This window comes from Bidens hawaiensis, unplaced genomic scaffold (assembly GCF_021521415.1).
Source record: "Bidens hawaiensis isolate Kalapana, Puna unplaced genomic scaffold, B.hawaiensis_p1.1 tig00026186_1, whole genome shotgun sequence".
NCBI lineage: Eukaryota > Viridiplantae > Streptophyta > Magnoliopsida > Asterales > Asteraceae > Bidens > Bidens hawaiensis.
This window is the reverse complement of record NW_027494210.1, coordinates 88229-98888: the sequence shown is the minus strand read 5'-3', so window position 1 is coordinate 98888 and position 10660 is coordinate 88229. Positions and strand designations below refer to the sequence as shown.

The 10660-nt window shown below is 33.2% G+C and overlaps 1 pseudogene across 1 annotated transcript; it reads left to right on the top strand.

Moving 5' to 3' along the window:
• Positions 1–4394: 4394 nt before the first annotated feature.
• LOC143573030 (uncharacterized) lies at positions 4395–7990 on the top strand (annotated as a pseudogene). The gene is made up of 7 exons (XR_013142356.1): positions 4395–4634; positions 6270–6368; positions 6486–6560; positions 6681–6772; positions 6990–7071; positions 7196–7279; positions 7776–7990. The product of XR_013142356.1 is annotated as an uncharacterized LOC143573030 (transcript).
• The last annotated feature ends 2670 nt before the right edge of the window (positions 7991–10660 follow it).

Below are 10660 nucleotides of genomic sequence, written 5' to 3'. Positions count from 1 at the left end.
ATTGTAGCTTCCGATCGTTTATTCACTTTCAATCGCAACTTGGATCGATATATCACTTTCAATCGCTGGCTTTGATTATTCAAGTTCAATTGCTTGTTTTGGAATCACAAGTGGTTTCGATTATGTTTAAAAGGTTATCAGTATATTGAACCGTAACATATTAAACATATGTGTATGAAAAAAAGAAGTATCTCTTAACATTTGTAGGCATGGTAATTATTTGATGCAGTATGGTTTCTTTTGTTTTTATTGAGATTTCAAAGAAGTAAAAAAAATAGTGTATTTTATTTTTTAGAGTTTTATTTAGATGGGTTTTTTGGTTGTGTTTGATTTGATTATAAGTGGTATAATTGGTGAGATTAAACCAATGAGCTTCTTGTGGGTTAAAAATCGATCAAAATGGTCGGAGTTAACATGGGAAAGATGGAATGCATTTAATTTCAACTCGTTGTAAGGATGTAATTGAGTGGTAATAATAGGATAGTTTTTATTCCATTTAAGTTTGTACTTGATACTACCAAGGTCTTGCTAGTGTTGTGTGAATATATGAATGAGCTGATTTTGTTAAAAAAATGCGATTTTGATTATAATACGTAGCGGCTAAAAAAAATTTGATTAAAAAATAAAAGGAATAATCACTAAATATTATAGAAATGAACAACCAAAATCATAAATGGTTTGATTTAAAAATATTATAATTTACTATAAAACGATTACAATAAAGTGGCAGGCAAACGGGCAACAAGCTGCGCCGCAACCCCCTTTTGAACAGCAAAGCCAATCCTGCTAAAAACGAAGCTTTGAGACCTAGAAGCTGAAGAGGTTCCGTGTACGACGCAAAAGTGATTTAAAAAATAAAAATATTTAAAAAATTATTAGATATTTTCAAAAGTGATTTATAAACATGTTTCGTATATTTTTTCATGAGATGAAAATGTGAAAGATAGTAATTTAAATAAAAAAATGAAAAGAAATGAAATATAATATGTTATTTAATTCAAAGAAAGAGAAAAAGAAAACATAATTTGGTAAATACTTTTAGAATCACCTATTTTAATAAATAAAATTTCTCTCAACCCCATTTTGGTAAAAAAAAAAAAAAACTCTCCAAAAACTTCAAGTTAAAACGGGAAGGTTTTGAATTCAAGTCACCTGTGACAAAAAAATTAAATAAATAAAAATAAGGGGTTTCGAGGTTAGACAGGAGGTATTCTCACCTATGATGGATTGATGGGTTTCTTCCCGAGCTAGGTTGGAATGGAGTTGATCGGATGGCCAGTGATTTAAATGAACGCTAAAAAAAAATTAATGCAAATCGTTAGGAAATGTATTTTAAACGCAAATGTCCAATATATTAAAGCAACACATGTTCCACATGGCTTTCAAATATGGCATCCACATAGGATGCCAACTAATCAATTTCCATTTATACATATTCCACCTAATTAACTAATTTTTTAATTAACATGCATTCAATTTAATAATTTTTATGTTAAATGATATAACAATTAATGCATTTATTACTATTTAATATTTATTAATTACCTCAATTAAACCAATTATTATTTTCTTAAAATTATATTATTAACAATTTCTAATTAACAGCTTGATTATTTGGTTTAATTTTTTTAACAAAGATATTACAGATTTATGGGTCAAAAGTGTCTGGTACAAGTTGACTACATTTAGACATAAAAATTTGACCATAGTTGAAAAGAAGTTATAGCAATTTGATATATTTTAGGTTAAAGGATATGGTTTGTTATCAAACAGTTCATAATATTTCACAAATATTTTGCCCTTATACTATTTTTATGGTTATCTCAAAGTTTGTTTTTTTCTTTTTACAATTGTGATTAACCCATAATGGACAAAACCAATCCGCTCATAGTCGGTAAAAAACATAACCAATGGTGTTGTGACTAAGGTCGTTTCTCTATATGTGAGTAAGCAATCTTGACTGATTTCAACAAAAAGATAGTCATGGCTATTTTATGTGTGTGTGTAAGATTCAACCTCTTGCTTTACATGACTTTTAAAAACAAACGCAAAAGCTACAATGTTACATAAAAGTTAATATATAGAAACAAAGATAAATTTATTGTTCATGTCATCTTTGTTTTTATGCTAATTTAAAAAGGCGGATTAGGCTTATATTTAGTTCAGATCAATAGCTTTTTAGCAAAATTAATTCAGTTCGAAAAAGGTTATGAACGGAAAGTGTTCGGTTCGAAACAGGTTGTTTTAAAAGAATATCAAATTGGTTAGGTTAAAACATGCGCGCCAAAAAGGTTTATGATTCGAAAAAACTTGGGTCAAATCGTGTTGTTTTAAATCATAGTATTTTCTAACCTAAAAATAAAATTCATTATCCATGTATTCTTAGTTTTATATTCATTTAAATAGGCGGATCGGGTTCGTGTTTGGTTCAAAACAAGTTAGATCAATGTGTTTTTAGAGTAAAATAAGTTCGGGTCAAAACAAGTTGTTTTAAAAGAGTATCAAATTAGTTCGGGTCAAAACGGGCGAGTAAAAAAGAGTTATGATCAGAATGAGTTTGAGTCGAAACGGATTATTTTAAATGATAGTATTATCTAACTTAAAAGTCAAATTCATTATTCATGCATTTTTAGTTTTATGCTAATTTGAACGAGCGATTCTGGTTCATATATGATTCAAAATAAGTTAGTTGAAACAACCGATATTTTCAAACCCGATGGTCCATTGAATTATTTCCTTTATGAATAATTTATGTTTAAATCCTTTGTCACTATTATAATTACTGTAATATATAATTTAATTTATGAGAAATTGTTATACCTTACAAAATTATTTGGAATTACGGATTTTTTAAAATAATTATAATTGTTTTATATGCTTGATCTTACAAAATTATTTGGAATTATAGATTTTTTAAAATAATTATAATTGTTTTATATGCTTGATTTCACTTGTAACTTGTATCAAATATATAAATATTTTTTTATTAACATTATATCATTTTTTAGCCATTATTAGCCTAAACATGTGAAGACGTAAATATGTAGACCTATGGGCTTCTGGCTGTTCACTTTTTCCTTCCTATGTCTTCACATCACAACCGCTCGCGAGCTGTGTCAAATTTGATGTTACGTTTCATTAATGTGAAAAAGTTAATATATATTACAATTTTATTTTATATTTTATAAAACGAAATTTTAGTAAATTGGGGTCTAAAGTCCTAACTTTAGTGTCCAGCTTGTTTGCCCGACCTTGGAGAGTTGGAGTTGATGTCTATGATACAATATGGATCGTGTTTGCATTCATTAGTTTCAACTCGTCTAGTACCGAAACCCAAACCCCAACAAGAAAAAATTTGTTCTATTAGTTAAACAAATAAACATGAACAGAGACCCCGTTCGTTTAATTATGTTCGTGAACGTTCGGTAATGTGTTCACGAACGTTCGGTAATGTTCATTTGTATATGCTGTTCATGAAAGTTTTTTGTATATTTATTTATTTTATCTAATCATTTTATATTTTTTAATTTATTACCTCTAACATAAAATAAGAAATCATATTCTCACATCGTTTTTGCATTGTTCTTATTTCCTACTAATACATGTCTTAAATTTTTCGGGTTCGGTTTCGGTTGTAATTCGTTTGTATCCTGGTCAAAGTAATCAATCATGCACGGGCTCCATATGCAACCTGATACCCATTTCAAATTTTTTCAGGTTCGAACCTGATACTTGTCTCAAATTTTCCGGGTTCAAACCTGATACCCATCTAAAATTTTGTCGGTTCAACTTAATACGCGTCTTAAATTTTTCAGGTTTGGGTTTGGTCAATGCTGTTAAGATCGGACAAGATTGGCCGGTCAAACCGGTCCGACCGGGATTCATTCCACCTACCGTTCCGGTTTTATACAGCTGTTCGGTTTTAGAAAACCGACCGGCCCGAATCTGTTCACCGGCCCGATTGGAAAACCGGACCGGTCAACCGGAAAACGGCCGGTCCGAAACTTTTTTGGGTCCAAACCGTCATTTTTAGGTAAAATTGTTCGACCGGTTGAATCGGTGAACATATTGACCGTCTGGTTTACTGTCTGATCCGGTTACGAAAACATTACGTTTGGTTGCAGGTCGTTTGTATCCTAGTCAAAGTAATCAATCATGCACGGGTTCCATATGCTAATACTATCCTCCAGGGACAAAATAGTAATTTAACAATCGTTTACACCAAAGAAAGATATTCGTTGAGGAAAAGATGGAATATGTGGTAACAGATTTTTGCTTGCAAAAATGATTTAAACAAACTCTCATTATTCATTCAACAAACTCGTCTTCAACTTCAATTTCGTCTTTTGCTCACAAATTACGTGAAGTTTGATCCAATTCGATTCGATCAATCAATGGCAGAATTCACCGTACTCCGACGCCTGTTGCCGATCAACTCCACGGACGAAATGTCGCTAGGCAGAAGCTGTAGAGAACTAACAACAACGGATAAACGGACGATCAAAACGTTAAGCACTCGAAGTACGAAACTATTCGAGTCGAAGAGCACGAGATCAGGCAAGGAGATGGAGATTGATGCGGTTGTTGATCAGGATGCGGTTTATAATGCGCTGTTAGGCGTTCCGGATTATGAAGTTTGTTGTTAGTTAACTGTCTGTATATCTGTTCGAGTGATATTGATTGTTAGGGGTGAGCATAAGCTGAACCACAACTGAAAACTGAACTGTTAACTGAAAATATTAACCGAAATTAACATAACAGAACAGAACCGGCGGTTATGGTTAAGTGAATCTAATTAACTTACCATTCGGTTATGGTTACGGTTAATGTGAACCGAACCTTGTACGTTTGTGTGTTTCTAAATGTTATAGCTCCATTTCCTGCTTCGAACATTTGAATTTATGCTGCGACTGTCTATAATATAGTGGTGTGCCAGAAACCGGAAAAACCAATTAGAAACCGAAAAAACCGAATCGAAACAAAACTGACGGTTTGGTTTTATGCTTTTGAAAAAACCGAACTGGTTGTGCATGTAATAGAAACCAAAAAAACTGAACGAATTTCTAAATTTTTGTTTTTCTAATTTTTATTTTAAGTAACTTATAAGAATTTAACAAATATGTAACTCAAATACTTTTGTTCAAATACATAATAGTCTATTAGTTAACAATTGACAAAATTATTTATACCTAAATTCATTATTTTCGGCCTAAAATTTTCACGCTCAAGTGGCAAAAACCGAAACAAAACCAATGGTTTCAAAAATCCAAAAACCGAAGTTTTGGTTTTCAGTTTGGTTTTAGCCCTAAACCGCACCGAACCGCACTACGTACACCCCTAGTATGAAGTTATGTGATAATTGATGATTTAGGTTGAAATTTGATTAGGTGTTAGTGTGAATTTGTTGTTAGGTAACTGTTTGTAACTTTGTATAATTGTTGATGCATTGTTGCTTAACTATATTGTTGATCCGCTTAACATGTGCCTATGTGTGATTGTGTTCTTCGAGTTTGCACCGCTCTTCGAAACAAGCCGACCGAGCCTGAGCTCATGCAGGCCAGAGCTAGGCTCTTAGTTTTTTAAGCTCAAGCTCGGCTCGTTTTTGTTAATCAATTATTTTACTTATATTTATACTTAACTTTTCTTTATATATTTAAATTTTCTTTTATGTATATAGTGTAACTTATTTTATTTACTTATTTTTGTAAAATTTTATACACAATTATAATTATTATAGAAGGATAGATTGATATGAAAAGTTTATATAAATAATAGGCTCATGAGCTGGCTCGAGCTTAAGCTCGGCTCGTTTCGATTTCTATTTCCAAAATTCGAGCTCAGCTTGTGAGTAGGATTTCAAGCTCAAGCTCCGCTTGGGCTCAACGTGTTTTATTTATAAATCATTTTTCTATATTTATACTTGAATTTTAGGCTTGACAGGTGAAGCCTTGGCTCGGGCCCATTTCAATTTCTATTTCTAAAGTTCGAACTCGGCTCGTGAGTAGTTTTTCAGGCTCAAGCTCCACTCGGGCTCGACTCGTTTTTTATTTATCAATTATTTTCCTATATTTATACTTGATTTTTAGGCTCGACAAGTGAAGCTTGGCCCTTGGCTTGGGCTCATTTATTAAACAAGCTTATTTTTCTGGCTCGAGCTCATTTAAGCTTGGCTCGATTCGAGCTTTTAGCGAACCAATCTTGAGTGGCTTACAAGCGGCTTGGCTCGTTTACTATATTTGTTAGAATCGCTTTAGATCTGATTGTGATGGATATTGCTGGTGATCAGTGGATCTGATTGTGATTATTGTGGTAGGCCTATAAATGTTGTCTGCTGGAAACGTGCAATTTGTTTGGAGTTCATGGAAAAGGTTAGGCATGTGGAAACTTGTAACAATCTAAATTGAATCCACTCGTTAATACCGTTTATCATGATCTGCGGTTCATGAATATTAATATTCTAGAGTTGTTAAATGTATGATATGCAGGCTGATGTTCTGGAATATTATGATCAAACTGTGAACTCTGTCAATGGATCCTTCTATATACCTGCTGTTTTAAGGGTAACACATTGCTAAATGCTAACTACAATATTATCAGTTTATTAATCGTTCTGGTAAACACATTATTCGTCTATCTTAATCGAACAAATGTTTGAATGCTTCATTTTTCTGTTCTGTCAGGTTCCGCATTTGCTTCAAGTTGTAAAGAGGAGAAAAATCATCAGTACACTTAGTCGAAAGAACATACTGGCCCGTGACAACTTCTCTTGCTAGTAAGTACTCTGCTAAACCATATATGTTAAAATCTTTACTAAATTTAGCTAAAACACTTGAAAGTTGTCAAGAGAAATGAAAATATGAGATTGGATTCTTCATGTTGACACAATTTGACTGATACAATTCGAGTCTCGAGCATAAATTGTTTTTAAAAAGATTTGATTTCAATTTGTAGTATGACACTATGCCACTATGACATGCTGATATCCACAGGTATTGTTCTTCGTCCACAAACTTAACTATTGACCATGTTTTGCCTATATCACGTGGTGGCGAATGGGACTGGGAAAATCTGGTAAGACAAAAGCGTTGTCATATTTATAAATCAAAGTTATCGTATTCTAGTGATGTTTTTATCAATTAGCATCACAAACACAAATTTATTTAACAAGTGCTGCTGTGATTGTTTTATTTATCAGGTTACCGCTTGTTTAAGTTGCAACTCAAAGAAAGGTCAGAAAACTCCCGAGGAAGCAAACATGAAGCTGCATAAGACCCCAAAGGTATTATTACCCTCCTCAGACCCTACCATAGCTCTGCTATTGGTGGGATATACTGAGTACGATGATGATCATAGTACGTTCTAGCAAACGTTTATACAAAACTCGAATGGGAGATATATTATTATGACATATCGAAAGTGTTTTTCCAGTTACAAATGAATCTATATAGGCTTCGATATTAATTTTGGTTAACATAATCAACATCTAGATTTAGTTAAAAGTAAATAACAGAACCAAAAATATAGAATAAAACGTAAATAATTAAAAGAAGTCTTACGATTATTATTTTTGCGAGTACTGCTTCATTTTTAACTCTTATTACGCTCCCCATTGGCCCATAAACGGAGTCGCTCATTCAAATTAACGATCCCTTGTCATTTTTAATATATTTTCGTTGATTAAAAAGCGAACAAACTATAGTGCGGTTTCTATTTCAAGTAAGCGAGTAACCAACTATTTAGGTGATACGTGTCACATGAAAACCATTTATTTGCAGGCTCCAAAAGACTATGACATAATTGCGATACCGTTAACAAACAATGCGATAAAGATGCTGAAAATGCGAAAGGGGACTCCGGAAGAGTGGATTCAGTATTTGGGAGGGCCGTCTCCTTGACATCAAACCGATTCAAATTTGTACATCAACCTGAACACAAGCTTATTTACATAATCCCTTAATGGCCGAGGTAAGCGGGTCTTTAATTTATAGTTCTACTGTATATATGTGTATTTAAGTAGGATATGACTACATTTCTGTTTATATATGTATTATTAACTCAAAGCCACATGTTAATATAGGCTTCTTTGTTATGATACTTGCTGTTGCTTGAAGTTAGCTCGAAATCAACTCGTTTGTAAACGAGCCTGCTCAGCTCGTGCCTCGCTCATTAGCTGCCTCGTTTATAATAAAGTTGTGAAACTGAGTGCCATATTTCAAAAAAAAAAAATTTTAAATATTTTCAAATTCTCATAATAATTTAAGTTCTGGTTTAAAGCTTAAGTTTTAGTACATATACATTATAATCCAGATTTTAATGTATTTAAAGTATGAAATCTGTAGCTTATAAATTTTGTGTTTCATGCATGTTACAAATGTAATTTTTAGTGTTTATAGATATGAATGTGTAAAAAATACAAAAAAGTTTAAACATAAACGAGTCGGCTTGAGCTTTTGACGAGCCAAATCCAAGCCAAACATGTCAGCTTGTTAAGATAACGAGTTGAGCTCGCCTAGGTTTTACAATATAAACTAGTTTTTACAAACTCAGACGGTGATAAAAACCCAAGCGTTGAGCTGGTAAGTCGATGTGAATTCGGTCGGTTTTAGTGACGTGCATTATTGTAGCGGAATTAAAACCAAAAATAAAACAAAAAAAATTATAAAAATTGAGGTGAACCAATGTGGTGGCGTCGGTCGGTAAAACCCGAGCGCTGGTAAAACACGATCGTTGTCGATCCCGGACGTTTGAGGCGGTGAGTCTGTGTGAATTCGGTTGGTTTCCGTCATGTTTGTTATGATACCGGAATTAAAAAATATTGACGCTCGGTCGGTTTTCGTTACATTCGTTATGATGACTAAACTAAAAAAAATAAATTACGAACCAGTTCACCACCAAGTGGCCCAAAAAGCACTTGCAAGTTGCAACACCAAACTTCTTATTTGTTATATAGTAATAATTAGAGGTCTCATTTGGATCAGGGAAGAGCCACTGGGCTTGAGCCCAAATTGGGGTCTGATGAAGGGTAATACATAAAAACAACCTACAGATGAACAAATTAAAAATTAGAAATGATTTAGTTAATAAAAAGCCTAATGTGTAAAACAGATGAGACAAATGTAAGTTTTGTTTGTATATAAAGCTTATTTGGTTGTACATAAAGCTAACACTTGGCGTATGTGAAGCTCTCATCTCACGCCTCGGATTTCAGAACTTTGTTTTGGAAGTATAGTATATACATTTTTCTTAAACCAGACACTCGCAAGCATTCACCTTTTAAAACATGCGTTTAATTAACCAATTCACATTGAGAGTAAAGTTTGTCGTCATCTCACCCTTACCAGACTCTATCCTACTCGACACTTTTATGCTTTTTAAAATATGAAAAGCTGATTAATAAAAGAATTTATTTCACTCCTAAATAATTAAAAGACACACTTCCAAACACCATAAAATAGTATAATTATTATAAGATTGGATTTTTCATAAAGTTGTTGGGGCAGTTAAATGAGTATGTGCCATTTCATATCAACAGGCCATAAGTGGACCACATTAAATTTGGTCTTTTTTACACATTAAAATGCATAAGGTACAAGTTTATACAGCATGATTATTCTTCTGGTGCTACAAACAAGATTGGCCTACACATCATTTGAGATCTGACATCAAGAAGAGGAACTTACTTAATTGTGAATTCAATTTTCATTTATTTTTTCAATTAACACTAAGGGTGTAAATAAACCGGGCCCGAGCTTGACTAGCAGCTAGCTCGAACTCGACTTGTTTAGACTTATGAGAGCTCATTAGACAATAGAATTATATCGAGCTTGGATCGTTTCGAGTTCCTTTTAAAAACTTGAGCTCGGCTCATGAGTTTGTTTTCAAATATCGGGTTTAGCTCGTTTAATTTTTATTAATTCTTATATACGTTTTTAATTATTTTTATATATTTTGATAAAACATTAAACGAGCTAAGCGCGGCTCGAGCTTGATTGTGCATTGTAAAATTAATGCATAGACATTCAAAAAGAGGTAAAACTTAAAAAATACAATTGACTGGAGCCTAAACGAGCTTTTCATACAAGACTTGATATTTGCTCGTTAACTTTGAGCTTTATTTGAGGCTCGAGCTCGAAAAACTTTGGCTTATTTTGAGCTTTTTATCGATCCGAACTTGATTAGCTCTCAAAAGTTGGCACCCTTGCACCCTGATCAACACCAATAATTATTGCTGAAAGTAACAGTTGAAGGTGTCAATGAATGTACAACCTCATCTGCATGCTTTCAATTTTGGTCTCTGTACACATCCATTATTTGCACGGTATGGTCTCCTCTGAGCTGCATTAAGACTTGTACATCATGCTTAGTTAGTTGTTTGCCTAGTAAGAATACGAAAAGGGAGTAATTCATTTAAGTGCAAAATGGATCCTTCACTTCTGGACTTCTGGTCTAGTGGTAGGAAGATTTGGGTTCTCTAGTGAAGAACAAATTCGATCTTTATTTGTCATTTTTATTGGATTATGACAATGAAGGATTTGAGATAGACCTTCTGAGGTTGTCAGTTCAAATCCCGAGCACACACGGATTTTCGTCCACCGTGTAACGCTAGAGAGTTTTGCTCTTGTGGCGACATAGCGACTGTCAAGTGGTAGCCAGCGATATG